This window comes from Macaca nemestrina, chromosome 15, assembly GCF_043159975.1.
Source record: "Macaca nemestrina isolate mMacNem1 chromosome 15, mMacNem.hap1, whole genome shotgun sequence".
NCBI classification, from domain to species: Eukaryota; Metazoa; Chordata; class Mammalia; order Primates; family Cercopithecidae; genus Macaca; species Macaca nemestrina.
Window position 1 is genome coordinate 103,993,142 of NC_092139.1, and position 18,640 is coordinate 104,011,781.

The 18,640-nt window shown below is 51.3% G+C and overlaps 1 protein-coding gene across 1 annotated transcript in view; it reads right to left on the reverse strand.

The window, feature by feature from the left end:
* LOC105464519 (myosin heavy chain 9) overlaps window positions 1-17,220 on the reverse strand; it is a 106,968-nt gene extending 89,748 nt beyond the window's left edge. Inside the window, exon 1 of the mRNA XM_011712493.2 lies at window positions 17,055-17,220. The gene's annotated coding sequence lies outside the window, so the exon portion shown is untranslated. The remainder of the gene's footprint in view (window positions 1-17,054) is intronic.
* Between the last annotated feature and the right edge of the window lie 1,420 nt (window positions 17,221-18,640).

Below are 18,640 nucleotides of genomic sequence, written 5' to 3' on the forward strand. Positions count from 1 at the left end.
AAAGCACTTAAACAACTGGTAAAGTACCGTCCTGGAGGGCTCGTCCCCTGGACCTGAAGGCATCAACAGAATGTCCCTGGATCAGAGAACCCTCTGCTGACACAAACCCACTCCTCTACTCTCTTCTTCCCTGTGATGGATTGAATTGTGTCCCTACCAAAAATATCCATCATGTTGGAGCCCTAACTCCCAGTACCGCAGAATGTGACTGTGGTATTTGAGGACAGGGCCTTGGAAGAGGTAATTAAATTAAAATGAGGTCCTTCGGGTAGGCCCTAATCCCATGGCTGGTGTCCTTATAATACAAGGAAGAGACAGGCGTGTGCGTGCACAGAGGGAAGACCATGTGAGGACACAATGAGAGGACGGCCACCTACAAGCCAAGGAGAGAGGGCTCAAAGGAAACCAAGCCTGTCCACACCATCGTGGACTTCCAGTCTCCAGAACTGAGAGAATAAATGTCTGCTGCTTAACCACACAGTCTGGCACTTCATCAGAGCAGCCTGAGCAATTTATTTTTTTTTATTTATATTTTTATTTTGAGACAGGGTTTCACTCTTGTTGCCCAGGCTGGAGTGCAATGGTGCCATCTCGGCTCACCACAGCCTCCGCCTCCCAGGTTTGCGCAATTCTTGCGGCCTCAGCCTCCTGAGTAGCTGGGATTACGGGTGCCCGCCACCACGCCTGGCTAATTTTTGTATTTTTAGTAGAGACAGGGTTTCACCATGTTGGCCAGGCTGGTCTCGAACTCCTGACCTCAGGTGATCCGCCCGCCTTGGCCTCCCAAAGTGCTGGGATTACAGGCGTGAGCCACCATGCCCGGCTGCCTGGGCAATTTATTACCTCTCACCATACCCCTCACCTGACTTGGGCTCTCTACAGCTCTTACTGTCTTGACCTACCTAGTAAGCGTGTTTGATTTTTTTTTTTTTTTTTTTTTTTTTTTTTTTTTTTTTTTTGAGACGGAGTCTCACTCTGTCGCCCAGGCTGGAGTGCAGTGGCCGGATCTCAGCTCACTGCAAGCTCCGCCTCCCGGGTTCATGCCATTCTCCTGCCTCAGCCTCCCGAGTAGCTGGGACTACAGGCGCCCGCTGCCTCGCCCGGCTAATTTTTTGTATTTTTTAGTAGAGACGGGGTTTCACCATGTTAGCCAGGATGGTCTCGATCTCCTGACCTCATGATCCGCCCGTCTCGGCCTCCCAAAGTGCTGGGATTACAGGCTTGAGCCACCGCGCCCGGCCTGCGTGTTTGATTATTGTCTGTTTCCGCCACTAGAGAGGAAACTGCAGGGACTTCAGTTGCCTTATTCAATGACATGTCCCCGGAACCTAGAACAGTCTCTAGCAATTGACACGTATTTAATGAATAAATAAATTGAATGAAAATGGGATGTAAACCCACCTGCTGCTTCTGAAGTCACCCACTCCCTGTCCCACACCCCACTTCCTGCTGCTTTCTCTATTCCTTGCATCCACCTCTACTTCCTCCAATATAACAGCTACTAAATAATTTTAAATAGTATAAATTCAGACTGCGCGCAGTGGCTCGTGTCTGTAATCCTAGCACTTTGGGAGGTCGGGGTAGGAAGATCACTTGAACCCAGGTGTTCGAGACCAGCCTGGGTAACATAGCAAGACCCCATCTCTACCAAAAAGTTTTAAAATCAGCCAGGTGTGGTGGCGTGCACCTATAGTCCCAGTTACTTGGGAGGCTGAGGTGGGAGGATCACTTGAGCCCAGGAGGTTGAGGCTGCAATAAGCTATGACTGTGCCACTGCACTCCAGCCTGGGCAAAAGAGTGAGACCCTGTCTCTTAAAAAAAAAAAAAAAAATTGACAGGTAATAAAAAAAAAAAGTTAGGTTAAGATTTAGGTTGTGTTTTTGAGTTCGTATTTAACCATGGGAGGGTATTAAGGACTGACAGAGCTGTCCCAGTGAAACCTCAGGCCTAGTGCTGATCCAGGTCCCAAGAGCAGGCTGGAGAGGGGATGAAAGGAGCTCAGAAAATCTGCAAACACACAAGGGCAGCGGTGGCCACCATGACCACCGTGACCACCTGGGCCCCCAGCCCTGTTTGTGCCCTTAGTGGGGTGGGGAGCAACAAGACTTTGGAACCTTTCCCATGAGCAAACGACTTCTCTCCCGCTGTCTAGGAAGACAGCAGAATTCAGGTCAGCTGGATTTGAGTGGGGGAACCGGGGTTAGGAAACGTGGGTCTTGGACACCGAAAGAGGCAGCCACAACACCTGGCAGAGGAAGCCTTTCTCTGGAATGAAAGGAAATACCAGAGCAAAGGCAACTCTTGCATTCCAATTTCTAGCCCCTTGACCACCCATCTTCTCCCCTTAGGCCCACCTCCAAATACTCTCTTTCTATAAGCATCTGTCTGCTCAAAAGTAGCCACTAGGATTCTGAAACTTCCTCTTTACAACAAAACTAAACTGTTGCAACTTGTTGCCACCATTCTCACACCATCCTGGAAAACGCGGGGCCTCAGCAGGGCCCAAGACGCCTGCCAATGGCCTTCCGACTTTGGAAGACCACTCCACCCCACTATCCTCCCCTGCCCCTGCCCCTGCCCTCAGCTGCCCCTGCTCCACTGCCACCCTCGGTAGGGTCTCTCTCAGTAGGGCCAGGGGCTATTTCCCAAGCCTCCCTGTTGTCAAGGTCTCTTGGAGACTTTTTCTCTCCCTCACTTCCTCCCAGTGGGTTTTCTGGCCAGGGGCCTTGGAAGTGACAGGCACAGTGGAGGCGGGGTGAAGAGGTTGAAGAGCTTCCTCCAAAAGCCCAGAAAGATCTCCCAGCTCCCTTGTTCCTAAGCTTTCTCACCACTAATGACAAAGTGGTTTTACCTGTTTTCCATCGGCTGGAATCGACCGGAATTGGGCATCCAAGCAGCCGCCACCTCCTCAGTCCCCTCAATCACAGCCACACCAGAGTGAAGTGGCATGCTTCCTAGGTCTACACTGCGAGCCCCTCCAGGACAGGGCCTGGAACCTCACATTCATCTGCATCCTGACCAGCGGGCCGTTTCTGGCCTAGATCTAGAACAGATGTACTGGATACGTTTGCTGAATGAATTTCCAAGAGTCAATAAAACCCATGGAACTTTCTGGCAACATGAAACACGGCCTCTCCCCTCAGTGGACATAAGTGGGTCATTAAATTATGAATTGTGGAGACCAATGCAACATAGGAACTTCACATTATAGTACTAAGTAACTCAGAACACACACAGTCTCTGTTCTGCTTACAATTTTGTAAAATACATGTGTCTATGGACAGGAAACCCAGAAAAATGCAAAACAGTGGATGAGGTGCGGGGCAAATCTGCTCGTTGCCAGCTTTGTTGCAATAATGCTTGTGAAATAAACACCACACACACACCCCCTTATTTCTTTTTTACTTTAACAAGAGAAGAACTGGCTGGGTGTGGTGGCTCACACCTGTAATCCTAGCGCTTTGGGAGGCCGAGGCAAGTGGATCACCTGAAGTCAGGAGTTCAAGACCAGCCCGGTCAACATGGCAAAACCCTATCTCTACTAAAAATACAAAAAGTAGCCAGGTGTGGGTAGTTCATACCTGTAACCCCAGCACTTTGGGAGGCCAAGATAGGCGGACCACCTGAGGTCAGGAGTTTTTGAGACCAGCCCAGCCAACATGACAAAACCCCATCTCTACTAAAAATACAAAAATTAGCCAGGTATGGTGGCACGTGCTTGTAATCCCAGCTACTCGGGAGGCTGAAGCAGGAGGATTGCTTGAACCCGGGAGGCGGAGGTTGCAGTGAGCCAAGATTGCGCCAGTACACTCCAACCTGGGCGACAGACTGAGACTCTGTTTCAAAAAATAATACTAAATAAAAACAGAAGAACTGATTCTAATAACAATTAAGTCTCCCTCAATATTCCATGAAAAATCTCATGCCAAGACCTTTTTGGCTGGAAAAACATGCTGGCCACACAACCAGAGGACGCAGGCGGCGTTCCCAGCATCCACCCCGAGGTGAGTGACCTGGGGGTGGAATCCTGCCCTCCCACATTTCCTGGGAAATGGGGCAAGGAAGCAAGCCTTCACGGGCCGCCTTGGCTTATGAAGAGGCTGGGTCTTGGCCGAAGGAGGAGAGGAAGCGTTTCACCAGCTCCAGGTGACTCACAGGGCCTTCGCCAACCTGAATCACCTCTGAACAAAGATCTGCCTGAGTCTGGGCAACTGAACGAGGTCCCACCCCTGCTCCCTGGACTTGCCACACCATGTCTCTACTTTACAATCTCAAAGCCTGCCTCCTTCAGGAAGCCTTCTCAGACTCCCCCATGCCTTCTCCCTGGGTTCCCAGCATCTGTATCTGGTGGGAGGCCATCAGCAACCAGAAAGAAGGGCCCATGTTTCCTTTCCCTCAGTATTCCCAGCACCCAACCAGTGCCTTGTACCCAGAATCAGTTCCAAGGAGTTACTACTGAATGACTATGGATCTGACGGGTGGATAGATGAGGGACGAAAAGAACCCAATGGTTTCAAGTGGGCTGATGTCAAGAGCCCACGACGCAATATGATGGCAGGTCGTCTGGCTAGCTGGTTCCCCAGAGGGCACTACTCAGACAGGCACAGCAGTGCCTGGATTCACGCTAGGACCAGGGTCTTCCCACCTGCTCTCCCTTAGGTCCAACCACATTCATTTGAAAAATGGCCAGTGGGGTTAAAGGTGAAGTCAGTAGCCAAGGCATCACTGCTGACCTGGCAACCCCGCTGTGGGTTGCCATCTGCTGTATGAGAGATCCCATTCTGCCGCAGCCCAACATTCTCTCTGCACATTGAATGAATGCTCAGCCACTGGCGAGGGTGGAGGCCTCAAGGACCAGCCCAGCCGCTCACCGCCAAATGAGGAAACACAAGTCCAGGAGTGCAGGGCGTCTCCAAGGCCACAGAGAGTCAGGAGCTGGAGCACCCAAGTTTGAATCCCTGCACAGTATCCCCATCTGCAAAATGAGGATAAGTCCCTACCTTATGGAAACAAGGGAAGAATTAAATGAGATAATCCATGTAAAAGCCCTAGCAATGGCCAGGTGTAGGTGCGGTGGAGGCTCATGCCTATAATCCCAGCACATTGAGAGGCCAAGGCAGGAGGATCACTTGAGGCCAGAAACTTGAGACCAACCTGGACGACACGGTGAGACCCCATTTCCATTTTTTAAAATATAAGTTAAAATTTTTTAAATAAAAGATAATAAATTTTTTAAAGCATCAGCATGGTACCTAGTACATACAAGTGCTCAATAATTTCTTTTTTTTGAGACAGAGTTTTGTTCTTGTTGCCCAGGCTACAGTGCAATGATGAAATCTCAGCTCACTGCAACCTCTGCCTCCCAAGTTCAAGCAATTCTCCTGCCTCAGCCACTCCAGTAGCAGGGATTACAGGCATGCACCACCACACCTGGCTAATGTTGTAATTTTAGTAGAGATGGGGATTCACCATGTTGGCCAGGCTGGTCTCGAACTCCTGACCTCAGGTAATCCACCCACCTCGGCCTCCCAAAGTGCTGGGATTACAGGCATGAGCCACCACACCCGGCCAATAAAGTTTAATAATTATAATTAATAGCAAGGCTGTGATGTGACCCCGACAGCAGCTCTTCCTCCCTTCCATGCCCACCTTCCCATTCTCCCTCCTCCTCTCAGGCAATCCTAGCCTCCAGAAACTTGGCTCAAGATGGTCAGATGTCTCTAGTGACTCAGGGTAGCATGGGCTTCCCTCAGTATCCCAACTCCCTGTTGGAGGATAAGGCTGCTTGGTGACAGGGACAGTCTGTCAGTCCTCCATCCCTGCTGAGCCCCACCAAGACAGCACAGTGCAGACCACATAACTGGAGCTTAGGGAGTCTCTGCGGACTGATTTGGCAAAGGGCAACTCCCTTATACCCAATACTTGGTTCTTAAATATAAAAAATAAAAACTCGAAAATGCCTCTCTACCACCTTTCTCCTCCTAGGGATTCCCCCATCAGCGTTCTGTAAAATGAAGAGGTCACTAAATGGCATTCAAAAGCTTTTGGCTGTCTAGGCCTCCCTGTCACAGGCTTAGAAGTGAAGACACCAGCCAGGCACAGTGGCTCACGCCTGTAATCCTGGCATTTTGGGAGGCCGAGGCAGGTGGATCACCTGAGGTCTAGAGTTTGAGACCAGCCTAGGCAGCATGGTGAAACCCGTCTCTACTAAAAATATAAAAATTAGCTGGGCATGGTGGTGCACTCCTGTAATCCCAGCTACTCGGGAGGCTGAGGCAGGAGAATCGCCTGAACCCGGGAAGTGGAGGTTGCAGTGAGCCAAGATTGTGCCACCACGCTCCAGTCTAGGCGAAAGAGCGAGACTCTACCTCAAAAAAAAAAAAAAAAAGTGAAGATACCAATGAGACCTGAACCCCATTTGTGCAACAAGGACTAGGAGCTGATTCTAACTGTCCCAAACATGGAGTTACAGCCTGGGGACAGAAATGAAAGAAGACCCCGCCTTTGACCTCCTCGTCCGCATAGGACAGTGAGTTCTCAAATCTTCTCCCCCATTCTGGCCCAGTTAGATTAAGTCACCCAAACTGTCCCAAATGTCTCGTTCTTTATGTTTATCAGACAGGAAGCTGCCTCCTCTAGCTCAGTGACTTAATGTGAAACACAGGAAACGCAGTGGCTTTTGAACATAGACAACTCTAAATAAAGGTGCCTCTATTGCTTTGTAACAGGCTTTCTAAAAAAAAAAAAAAAAAAATACTTAACCCAGCTCAGATCAGTGTAACGAGATGAACTGTACTGTATGCGAAAAGGATGCAAAAGTTGCAGGCATCAGAAACCCCAGCATCAATGCCGGGGGTGGGTTCCAGCAGTTTCCTTAGTCATCTTAATCATCACACCTTGTTATCAAGGGACAGGCTTGTTGGATAAATATGAAATCTTTAAAACTTGAACCTGGCCGGGCACGGTGGCTCACGCCTGTAATTCCAGCACTTTGGGAGGCCAAGGCAGGTAGATTGCTTGAGCTCAGGAGTTTGAGATGAATTTGGGCAACATGGCAAAACCTCATCTCTACAAAAAAAAAAATTAACCAGGCGTGGTGGTGTACGCCTGTGGTCTCAGCTACTTAGGAGGCTGAGGTGGGAGGAATGCTTGAGACGGAGGCTGAGGCTGTAGTGAGTTTTTATTGCACCACCACATTCCAGTGTGGGCAACAGAGAAACATGCTGTCTCAAAAAAAAAAAGGAAAGAGATGAAGAGGAGGAAGAGGAGGACCAGACCACTTCACATCCATTTATAATGCTAAGAAAGAGGCTTCTCCATGGTGCAGATGGGAAAACTAAGGCAAGCAGCAGGAGAAAAGGCGGGGGGTCTGGTCCTAGCTCTGCCTGATCCCACAACTTTGTTTTGTTCCTTCTCCCATGCATTTTGTGTTGAAAACACAACAAATTATCACCCAAGACATTAAGTGACCTAAAGTTACTAGAAATCAGGGCTGGCTGAGGACAGTGGGCAGCGGTGTGGCTTTCTGAATGGCCCACCCTGCTGCCTGGCACCACCCCATGTGAAATATTGATTTTTCGAGCTGTGGGAACTTTCAGTTCAAGTGGCCACGTCCAGCTGGAAGAAGTTCAGAGAAACCCAAAACACTTCCCACCCCATTCCTTAACCCTAGTGCCCCCCGCCAAAAAACAACAAAAAAGACGAAGGGAGTAGAAGAATAGACTCTTAAGGAAAGATTAAAGGAGCTAAGTATGTATTGCTTGGCTAAACAGGGAATAAACATTAAAAAAAAAAAAAAAAAAGGGAGAGTCACCATTTAGAAAACACGTTTAAATGAAGCCTCCTGATTTGGAAAGGCACTGGGATGAGTGAAACCAGGGGCCGAGGTTTTCTACTGACTCACAGAATGAGCTTGGGCAAATCACTTTTTCTCTAATTAGGAAAAAAAAAGAAATGTTATTTTAATTATTCCCAACATCTCTTCCAGCCAGGCATTCTATAATTCTAAACTCAGTAGGGAGGGCTTTCTTTGTTGTTGCTGATTTTTCTTTTAAGCAGGGGATCATTTCAAATTAGAGATAAAATGAAAGAAGAAAGGCTCTTCTTTCTAAGGCCCACGTTCCCAAAATGATGTAAACGTCCTTCTGATGAGTGGCAACCTACTCAAGGAGATTAGCTTCGAGCTCCCCAACACATTAAAAATTGTACAGAGAGGCCAGGCGCGGTGGCTCACGCCTGTAATCCCAGCACTTTGGGAGGCCGAGGGGGGCGGATCACAAGGTCAGGAGATGGAGACCATCCTGGCTAACGTGGTGAAACCCTGTCTCTACTAAAAATACAAAAAAAATTAGCTGGGTGTGGTGGCAGGTGCCTGTAGTCCCAGCTACTCAGGAGGCTGAGGCAGGAGAATGGCGTGAACCCGGGAGACGGAGCTTACAGTAAGCCAAGATAGCACCACTGCACTCCAGACTGGGCAACAGAGCAAGACTCTGTCTTAGAAAAAAAAAAAAAAATTGTACAGACAGACATCATGCTTGGTCCAAGAAGGGGAGAGAGGGACCTCCCTGAGAAGCCCCCTTTCTCCTCTGGGACATGCCATAAGGATGATAAGGGCCTCTGAGTGGTACCAAGGAAGTGACTCGAGGGTGGGGGAGATCAGCTACCTGTAACCCCACTACAGGCCTCAGCCCAACCTGCGTGGCAGGAAGCCACACCTTTCGGGAAGGCCATGCAAGGCTCCCTCCAGCCACAGCAGGAGGGTCCCGGGCTAGAGATGCAGACAGCCACTGAGGGACTCCCAGCTGCTCCGGTGCTCGGCAGAAGTCCAGCCAAGGGCTTTCTCTGGGGACACCTGCCCGGTTGCTGAATCATCTCAGGCTCAAGAAGCTAATCGTGGGAATGGGAACCTGAGTAATTCCAACAGAAGCCTGCCTAGGTTACTTTTTAAAGAGACATGCATCAGACCGAGTAGGCAGCTCCCCTCCTGCCTCCCAAATATTTGGTGCCATCTAAGCACAAGGGACGGGGGCTGGGTACAGATACAGGCCACCTGCCCGTGCAGTGGCAGTCCCATTTTAGAGCCAGGCTCATAGTGTGTACTCACGTGTGACTCACACCATTCTCCCAGGAGGCCCGGAGGCTGCCTTGCAGGACCTCAGGACCCTGACGGGGTCTTCCAGACCTTGATCAGGAAAGGAGTCAACCAGGCACAACAGCAGCACCGGCAGCTCCTCCCAGGGCCCACACCATCCAAGGTGAAAGACAGCCGTCCTTGAGAAGAGGGGCAGTGCCCTCCGATTCAAAACACCCCTCTGATCACATCTTCTCAAGAATTTGGGCTTTTCCAGTGTTGTTATACATAAAAACCACAGGCCAGATGTCTCAGGGGAAACTGGGGACAGAGTGGGAAGGGACATAATAGTGGATGCAACGACCCCAAGTTAAAAAAGAAGGCCGGGTGGCCGGCTGCAGTGGCTCACACCTGTAATCCCAGCACTTTGGGAGGCCCAGCGGGGTGGATCACCTGAGGTCAGGAGTTCGAGACCAGCCTGGCCAACATAGTGAAACCCTGTCTCTACTAAAAATACAAAAATTAGCCGGGCGTGGTGACAGGTGACTGTAATCCCAGCTACTTGGGAGGCTGAGGCAGTAGAATCGCTTCAACCTGGGAGGCGGAGGTTGCAGTGAGCAGAGATCACACCATTGCACTCCAGCCTGGGCAACAGAGTGACACTCCGTCTCAAAAAAAAAAAAAAAAAAAAAAGCAAGCCAGGTATGTGAGGGCCTGGGTTGGGCTTCAGGTTGGGGTGGGTTCCCTAGGGCAGGACAGCTTATGATTTGGAGCCAAGCGAATTATGGAAACCTTGCAAGAGGGATCCCAAAACGCTCTCCACACACATGCAGGCTTTCTCTTCTCATACAGCAAAGAAAAATCAATCATCTACCATTTCCCAGAATATGAAGAAGTGGATCAGAAGGGACTTCTGTTTAAGGGGTTACTCTAGTGATGTGACATCATGGGAAGAAAACAGGACCCTAAGGTTTCAAGCACAAAGACCCTTCCCTCCTTCCTTGTACAAGGTAGGCATTCCGTTTGCACCATGGAACCTAAAGCAATGCACTTTAAAGTTGAGACCTACAGCTTGGCCAGCTGGACCTCTTATTTTTATAGTTAAGAAAAATGAGAAATAGCTGAATTTTGGATTCTTTAAGGACAATATGGCCGGGCGCAGTGGCTCATGCCTGTAATCCCAGCACTTTGGGGAGAAGAAGCGGATGGATCACCTGAAGTCAGGAGTTTGGGACTAACCTGGGCAACATGGTGAAACCCCATCTCTAATAAAAATACCAAAAAATTAGCTGGGCGTAGTGGCGCACGCCTCTAATCCCAGCTACTCAGAAGGCTGAGGCAGGAGAATCGCATGAACCCGGGAGGTGGAGGTTGCAGTGAGCAGAGATCGATCATGCCACTCCAGCCTGGGCAATAGAGCGAGACTCCATCTCAAAAAAAAAAGTATTCAGTGAAATGTACTGCTCACTCCCTGTTGCCTATGCAACCACCATTACCAGGGTCTCAATATCTTTCCAGAAATACTGCATGCACAGAGCGGAGTTTACATACCATGTTTTACACAAAACGAAGCACCATTTACACTACGTTGCGTCTGGTGTTTTTCACTTGCAACATAGCTTGCAGAGCACGCCCTATCAGTATATATGGATTGACCTCATTTTTCAAAGGGCTGCAAGGATTTCCACTGTACAGCTGTACCATGATTTAGTTGACCTTTTTAATAGACAGCTTGTTTCCTGTTATTTTCTATGTCAATGTGGAGATGAAGATTCTCAGATACTCCCTTTAGCACATCTGAGTTTATCTGTGAGATAAATTCCTAGAATGCACTCAGAAGGAGTATGCTTTGACAGATACTGCCGAACAACTTTCTTTTTTTATTGTTGTTCTTTAATGTAATAGAGACAGAGTCTCCCTATGTTGCCCAGGCTGGTCTAGAACTCCTGGGCTCAAGGAATCCTCCCCTCTTGGCCTCCCAAAGTGCTGGGATTACAGATGTGAGCCAACATGCCCAGCCCCAAACGACCTTCTAAAAAGAGGATTGTACAATATACACTCTCATCAATAAGGTACCAGAGTGCTGGCCAGGTGCAGTGGCTCACGTCTGTAATCCCAGCACTCTGTGAGGCCAAGGCGGATGGATCACCTGAGGTCAGGAGTTCGAGACCAGCCTGGCCAACTTGGTGAAACCCTGTCTCTATTAAAAATCCAAAAATTAGCTGGGCGCGGTGGCAGGCGCCTATAATCCCAGCTACTCGGGAAGCTGAGGCAGGAGAATGGCGTGAACCCGGGAGGCGGAAGTTGCAGTGAGCTGAGATCATGCCACTGCACTCCAGCCTGGGCAACAGAGGAAGACTCCATCTCAAAAAACAAAAAATAAAAGAGTGCCTAGGAAATTAAAATTACTTGATTTTGCTGGGCGTGGTGGCTCATACCTATAATCCTAGCACTTTGGGAGGCCAAGGCGGGTGGATCACCTGAGGTCAGGAGTTCGAGACCAGCCTGGCCAACATGGTAAAACCCCATCTCTACTAAAAATGCAAAAACTAGCTGGGTGTGGTGGTGCACCCCTGTAATCCCAGCTACTCGGGAGGCTGAGGTGAGAAAATTGCTTGAACCCAGGAGGTGGAGACTGCAGTGAGCCGAGATCGCGCCATTGCACTCCAGCCTGGGCAACAGAGTAAGAACCCATCTCAAATAAATAAATAAATAAATAAATAAAATTACTTAATTTTTCAGTTTCTCAGGCACTCCCATGCATAATTTGTGGGCACATAAACTGGTATGATGTCTTTGTAGGGAGATATGGCACCTCCTAGGAAATCAAACCTGGCCAGGCACAATATTTCACACCTGTAACCCCAGCACTCTGGGAGGCTGAGGCAGGAGGGTTGCTTGAGCCCAGGAGTTTGAGACTAGCCTGGGCAACACAGCAAGATCCCATCCCTACAAAAAACACAAAAATTAGCCGGGTGTAGCGGTATGCACTTGTAATCCTGGCTAGTCAGGAGGCCGAGGCAAAGAATTGCTTGAGCCCAGGAATTTGAGGCTGCAATGAGCTATGATCATGCTACTGCACTACAGCCTGGGCAGCAGAGCAAGACCCTGCTTCAAAACAAAATCAAAAAAACACAAAGGAAATCAAACCTCCCCTTGCCCAGAGCCAGGGTTGGAAGCAAGGTCTCCAGTCACCCAAGTCCAGTGCTCTTCCTATATCACCCTTTGGCTGTCTCCCAGACCACGGGAAACCACGTGTTTGAATTAAAACCACAGTCTGCACACCTTCTGTCCCAGCCAGGACCCTGTGAAGAGATTACTCAGCACAAACTCATCACCAAGTGCATTCAAAAGCATCAGCAGATGGGCCTCATAGCCACTTGCCTATTCACCATTCGGGCATCACAGTCCACAGCCACAATACACGCATACCTTATTGTGCATAGAGGCAGAAAGAACATGGAGCTAGAAGCCAGGAAAACAATCTATCCTCCACCCTCATCCCCGCCCCCTCAACCTGATAACCCAGGGAGTTAAGACTGATCATTTATACTAAAAAAAAAAAAATGTGGGCGGGGGGCCGGGTGCAGTAGCTCACGTCTGTAATCCTAACACTTCGGGAGGCCGAGGCGGGTAGATCACCTGAGGTCAAAAGCTCAAGACCAGCCTGGCCAACATGGTGAAACCCTGTCTCTACTAAAAATACAAAAAAATTAGCCAGGTGTGGTGGCGGGCACCTGTAATCCCAGCTATTCGGGAGGTTGAGGCATGAGAATTGCTTGAACCCAGGAGGTGGAGGTTGCAGTGAGCCAAGATCGTGCCACTGCACTCCAGCCTGGGTGACAGAGACCTTGTCTCAAAAAAAAAAAAAAAAAAAAGTGGGGGAGGGGGTGCTGGGCATAGTGGCTCACGCCTATAATCCTAGCACTCTGGGAGGCTGAGGCAGGTGGATCACTTGAGGTCAGAAGTTCCAGACCAGCCTAGTCAAAATGGCAAAATCCCATCTCTACTAAAAATACAAAAATTAGCCAGGTGTGGTGGCAGGCACCTGTAATCCCAGCTACTTGGGAGGCTGAGGCAGAAGAATCGCTTAAACCTGTGGGCAGAGGTTGCAGTGAGCGGAGATTATGCCACTGCGCTCTAGCCTGGGCGAGAGTGAGACTCATCTCAAAAAAATAAATTAAAAATCACATACAAGCCGAGCACGGTGGCTCACACCTGTAATCCCAGCACTGTGGCAGAGGCCAAGATGGGCAGATCACCTGAAGTCAGGAGTTCGAGACCAGCCTGGCCAACATGGTGAAACCTCGTCTCAACTACAAATACAAAAACTAGCGGGGTGTGGTGGTAGGCACCTGTAATCCCAGCTACTCAGGAGGCTGAGGCAGGATAATTGCTTGAACCCAGGAGAAGGAGGTTGCAGTGAGCCAAGGTCGCGCCATTGCACTCTAGCCTGGGCGACAGAGCAAGACTCTGTCTCAAAAAAAAAAAAAAAATATTGGCCGGGCGCGGTGGCTCAAGCCTGTAATCCCAGCACTTTGGGAGGCCGAGACGGGTGGATCACGAGGTCAGGAGATCGAGACCATCCTGGCTAACACGGTGAAACCCCATCTCTACTAAAAAATACAAAAAACTAGCCGGGCGAGGTGGCGGGCGCCTGTAGTCCCAGCTACTCAGGAGGCTGAGGCAGGAGAATGGCGGGAACCCGGGAGGTGGAGCTTGCAGTGAGCTGAGATCCGGCCACTGCACCCCAGCCTGGGCGACAGAGCAAGACTCCGTCTCAAAAAAAAAAAATACACACACACACACAGCCACTACATAATAGGCCACGTACATACTTTATTTCTTTCAGTTCACGCATCTTACCCCACAGGGTAGGATCTTGATTCCCGTATTACATATGAGCACATCCAGGCTGTGAGGCTAAGTGACTTGCCTAAGGTCACAAAGCTAGTAGGCGGCAGGGTCAGGATTTGAACTCGGCCTGTTTCCAAAGCTCACGTGCTTTCCACTATCGCACTCTTCTCAGCTCTAAAAGTGGGATTCAGTAAGCCACAGGAGCAGCACTGCCAGGGCTCCATTCTTTTGTCAGCAGAGGACTCCAGCCCAGGGTCTCAGCACACCAAGGGTTAAGGCTGAGAGGCAGTGACTCTCTGGGGCTGCACAAAGGGAAATGCACTTCCTGCCCCAGCAGGCAGAGATGCTGTTTTATGCTCAGTAAATTAGGACGTTTGTTTAATTAAGACGACACACAGATTTTGTTATTCTAAATATTTTTGGAACATAATGCTTGGGAGGAAGCTGTCAAGGCACGGGTTTTTTCGGTTTGTTTTTTTTTTTTTTTTTTTTCTCTCTTCTTCCTTTGCTTTGGGTTTCTCTTTCTCCCCCTCCAAGAGAAGAAGGGTACGGCTCGGAGGAAAACGACAGCCAACCCCTCCTCTCCTTTTGAAATAAAGATGTCAAGCTGGTAAGGGCTGTCTTAAGTACTTTATTGAAGAATTAGCTAGAAGAGGAAGTAAAGGAAGAACAGCCAAGCTGATTTCTAGCAATACCCTACCAGGCTACATAACAATGCTGCATTTTTTGAGTGTGTTTTTCTTCTTTTAAAGCGCTAACAGATCCTTGTTTTGTTTTTTCTGGAGCAAGAGCGGGCAAAAGGCAGGCTGTGATTAACATGCGTCCTTCATCCTACAAGAGAGAAGTTGTCCCATCTCCAACCCCTTCGGTTAAAAAGTTTAAAAATAAAAGCAAGAAAGCCAGGGCCCTGATCTTCTCTTTCCTCTACCCTGCTGAACCTTTCAGATGAGCAGCCTCACAGAATGCTGCTCTTTTCTCCCGGACCGGAGAGCTCCCCAAACGGAGCCTGCCAATGCCGGCTCTCCAGACACCTGGATCTGCCCACCTGCGCTGCCAGGGCTTGCTGAGTATGAAGACTGAAGTTCTTTGGTGTCACCCCACAGTCATCTAGGGCGCAGTGGCTCTCAAATTACACTAAGCAATCTCTCCATGTTTTTAATTACCCTCCAATTACCCACAAAGAGGCTCCTCACTTTCCAGCACCGCGTGCTTGCCTCAGTTTGCCAAACCTGCAATGTGCTTCTCCCTCGTAGCAGCTCCCTCCTTGTCCCAGAGAAGTGGCCCCTCTCAGCCTTGAAATTCCTCGAGTCCTTTGTCTATGGCATACTTGGGACACACATCACAGGCTGCCTTTGTATTTCACTCGTTCTGCCACTTTCCCCTTGAGGACTGTAAACTCCCCAAGGGCAGAGGCAGGGCCCGGGATTTCACAGGGCAGTCTGGCTCCCTTCTCCCAATCTCCATGACTCACAGTACCTTTCCGGGGTCCCTGTCATCTCCACCTCACGTTAGACTCATCTACGGATTTGTCTCAGTTCTCCCCTAAGTGCCCATGGGCACGGGCCAGGTCTTACTCAACTCCCATCCCCCACCACCTGCCAGAGTCCCTGGCACAGAGAGGGCAGTTAAATATTTGCTCAATTACACATCTGTGTCCCCTTCCCCCCACATAGCAGCCTTGTATACAAACTGACTATTATTAATTGAGTGATTGTCTCAAAAGGCCTCCCTCCTTACCAAAAAGGAACTCCTAAGCCATCAGGTGAGCCAAACACTGGCCCAGACAGTGGAGTTAGAATGGCCACAGTGTTGCGCCGCATGGAGAAGGAGCCAAGGTTCTCTTCCCTTTCCACAGTTACTCAACAGTTACTTTGAAATCCTGTTAAACCCAGAAAAGGGCGCAGTGAACCGAAAAGTGGCTGGGCCTCTCAACTGCCCGGTGGAGAGAGCGCCTGCCTCCACGACCTGGGACTTCCCAAGGAGTCTGCTCTCCACACCGGCTGGGTGGGGCCGAACGTTCACCCTGCCCCCCACCTCAGGACAGCCGGCAAGCTAGTGCTGGGGGTGCTGCCTCTGTTTGAAACAGCGGGGCTTTCCTGGAGGAATGAGGATGCCGCCGTCCTATCTCCTGCGCGTGGCCCCAGAACAGGATGGGGTGGGGACTCCAGCACAGGGAAGCGGGTGCGGGGAGTGGAGAATAGAAAACTCCGATCTGGCTCAAACAGGAAAGATGCAATCGCCCAGGCCTGATCGTAACGGCAGAGCCAGCTGCCGCCGCGCCCCGCCCGGGCAGGATGGCCCCTGGGTGCGGTGGAATCAGGTGCACGCCTGGGCGGCCCCGACGGCTGCTGCATTCCGGGCCTCCCTCCCCCGGGGAACAGAAGTCGGAGGTCGAGGGCTGAAGCAGGGGCTGGGGGTGGCCCTTCCTGCCTCGCGCCCAGGTCCCCGCCGGGTCCTCCTTGTCCGGGCAGCCGCCGCACCTCCCCCGGGCCCTCCTCGGCCAGCCTGACGGCAGCGGGCGAATGAGGAAGTCGGCCGCGGAGGCGGAAACCGGGCCGGGTGCAAGGTCTGCAGCGGGACGGTCCGACTCTGACTCAGGAGGACGCCCTGACAGCTGCCAAACGGTGCCCGCTGCCCGTTACCTCCGTGCCTCAGACGCCAGGAACTTCCACCGGAGCGGCTGCCCCGGGCTCCCAACCCGTGAGGCTGGGTCCCAGGGGCCGCGGCTCCCGGAAGGGGTTAAAAAGTTTGCCAGAGTCGGGCCTGGGCGAGGCGAGGCGAGGGCGGGGCGCGTGCCCCAGCGGCAGGGGGAGGTCGGCTCCGGTGCCCAGTCCTGCGACCGCACCGGGGAACACGAGGGGCGCAGGGGAGCGCGGGTCCCGAGGCCGCCCCTGCACCCCGAGGCCTCGCTGCCGCCGGCCCCCTCCCCGAGTTCCCGCGCGGGGGTCCCGGTCCCCCTGGGAAGGATGCGGTGCCGGGCACCGGGCCGCCGGCGTCCGCGCCTGCCCGCGCGGGTGGCGGGCCGCACCGAGCCCAAGAACCACAAGTCGGCCCGGCGGCCGCGCGTCTCGCCCCCGCCCGCCCGCCGCCGCCTGCCCGGGGCGGGACCGCGGTGGGGCTCGCTCACCTGAACCTGGATCTGCCCCGGGAACAGGAGCTGGTCTCCCGAGAGGACTTTCTCGAGCGCTCGGGCGGCGGCCGGGTGGGGCGAGCGCACGAGGCGGGAGCTGCAGCAGGTCAGCCTTGCTCAGCCTTCAGTGCCCTGCCCAGGAACCGCGGTGATCTGCGCGCCTCACCGCACCCAGCTCGGCTCCTCGCCGCCTTCCCGCCCCGCCCTCGGAGTCGCGGGCCCATTCCCAGCCCGGAGCCGGCTCCTGGGCGGAGCCTGGAGGCACAATCCCGCCCCCCTTCCTGCTTCACCCACTGCAGGCCGCGCCTGGCTTTGATGGGCAGACGTGTTGGCCTCTGGAAAGGGGAGTGGGCGGAGCCTCTGCGGCCAGATGGGTGGGGATTCATCCTCCTCTTTCGCCCCCACCTCACCACCCGCTCCACCTTCCTCCGCTTCCTAGGCGGGAGCCCCGCCCTCTAGGGCGGGTCCAACGGACAGCCAGGTTCTAGGATAGGATTGACACAGAGGGAATCCAATCAGGAGGCGGCAACTCGGGGCGCGGAGGGCTCCGGGCCGGGATTTTGGTGCCTTGCCTGGGCCGGGGCGAGGCCCGCCGGGAGCCGACAGGGAAGGTCTGGAACTCCCCGCCCCGCAAGCCGACTGGGAAGGTCTGGATACCCCGCCCCGCGAGCTGTGCTCTCAGTCTCCTGTCATCCCACCAGAAGGACAGATATTAAGTACCATATATGGGAAAAATGCTATTTTACATAATTATGATCCCTGTGGGGGCGGGCATGGACTCAACCCTGGATTCCATTGTGGGCGTCTTGAGTTCGATTCCTGACCCTGCCTCTTTAGAGACCGCACGTTGCTGCCTTTCAGCCTCCAAACCTTTGCTCTGGCCGTTCTTTCAGCCTGGAATACCCTTCGGAGCCTCTCTTCACCTCCATGTCATTAACTCGCATACATCCTTTCAGATGCTTGTTACAAATTGCACTTTTTTTTGTTGTTACTGTCCACTACAAGAGGATAAAAAATGTTTTCATTTTTAAATGAAAAATCTTTTGATCCATCTGGAATTTATTTTTGGGGTGAGGAAGAAACCTGACATAATTTTTGTAAAAGCCACTTGTCCAGACACTATTTTCTCCACTGATTTTAGTTGGCACCTTCATCGCCTATTCAACTATTTTATACTTTAAGCTGTTTCTGACTTGTATACATTGATCTTTCTGTGTGCACCTGTGCCAATCCTTCAATGCTTTAATGATGATACCTTTATAATACATTCTATATCTATGAGGGTAAGTTTCTCATCCTTACTCTTTCTTACTGGAATGTTCTTCCTATCATGACTAAACTGTTCTTCCAAATTAACTTCAGAAAAAAAACTATGTTCTAAAGGCAAAAAAAAGCTGGGAAAAAAAAGATTTTGCAACTCTGTGACAAAGAATTACTATCAGCAGTATATAAAGATCTCTTCCCAGTTGATAAGAAAAACCTCAGCGGGGCACGGTGGCTCACGCCTGTAATCACAACACTTTGGGAGGCCGAGGCAGGCGGATCACCTGAGGTTGGGAGTTCAAGACCAGCCTGACCAACAT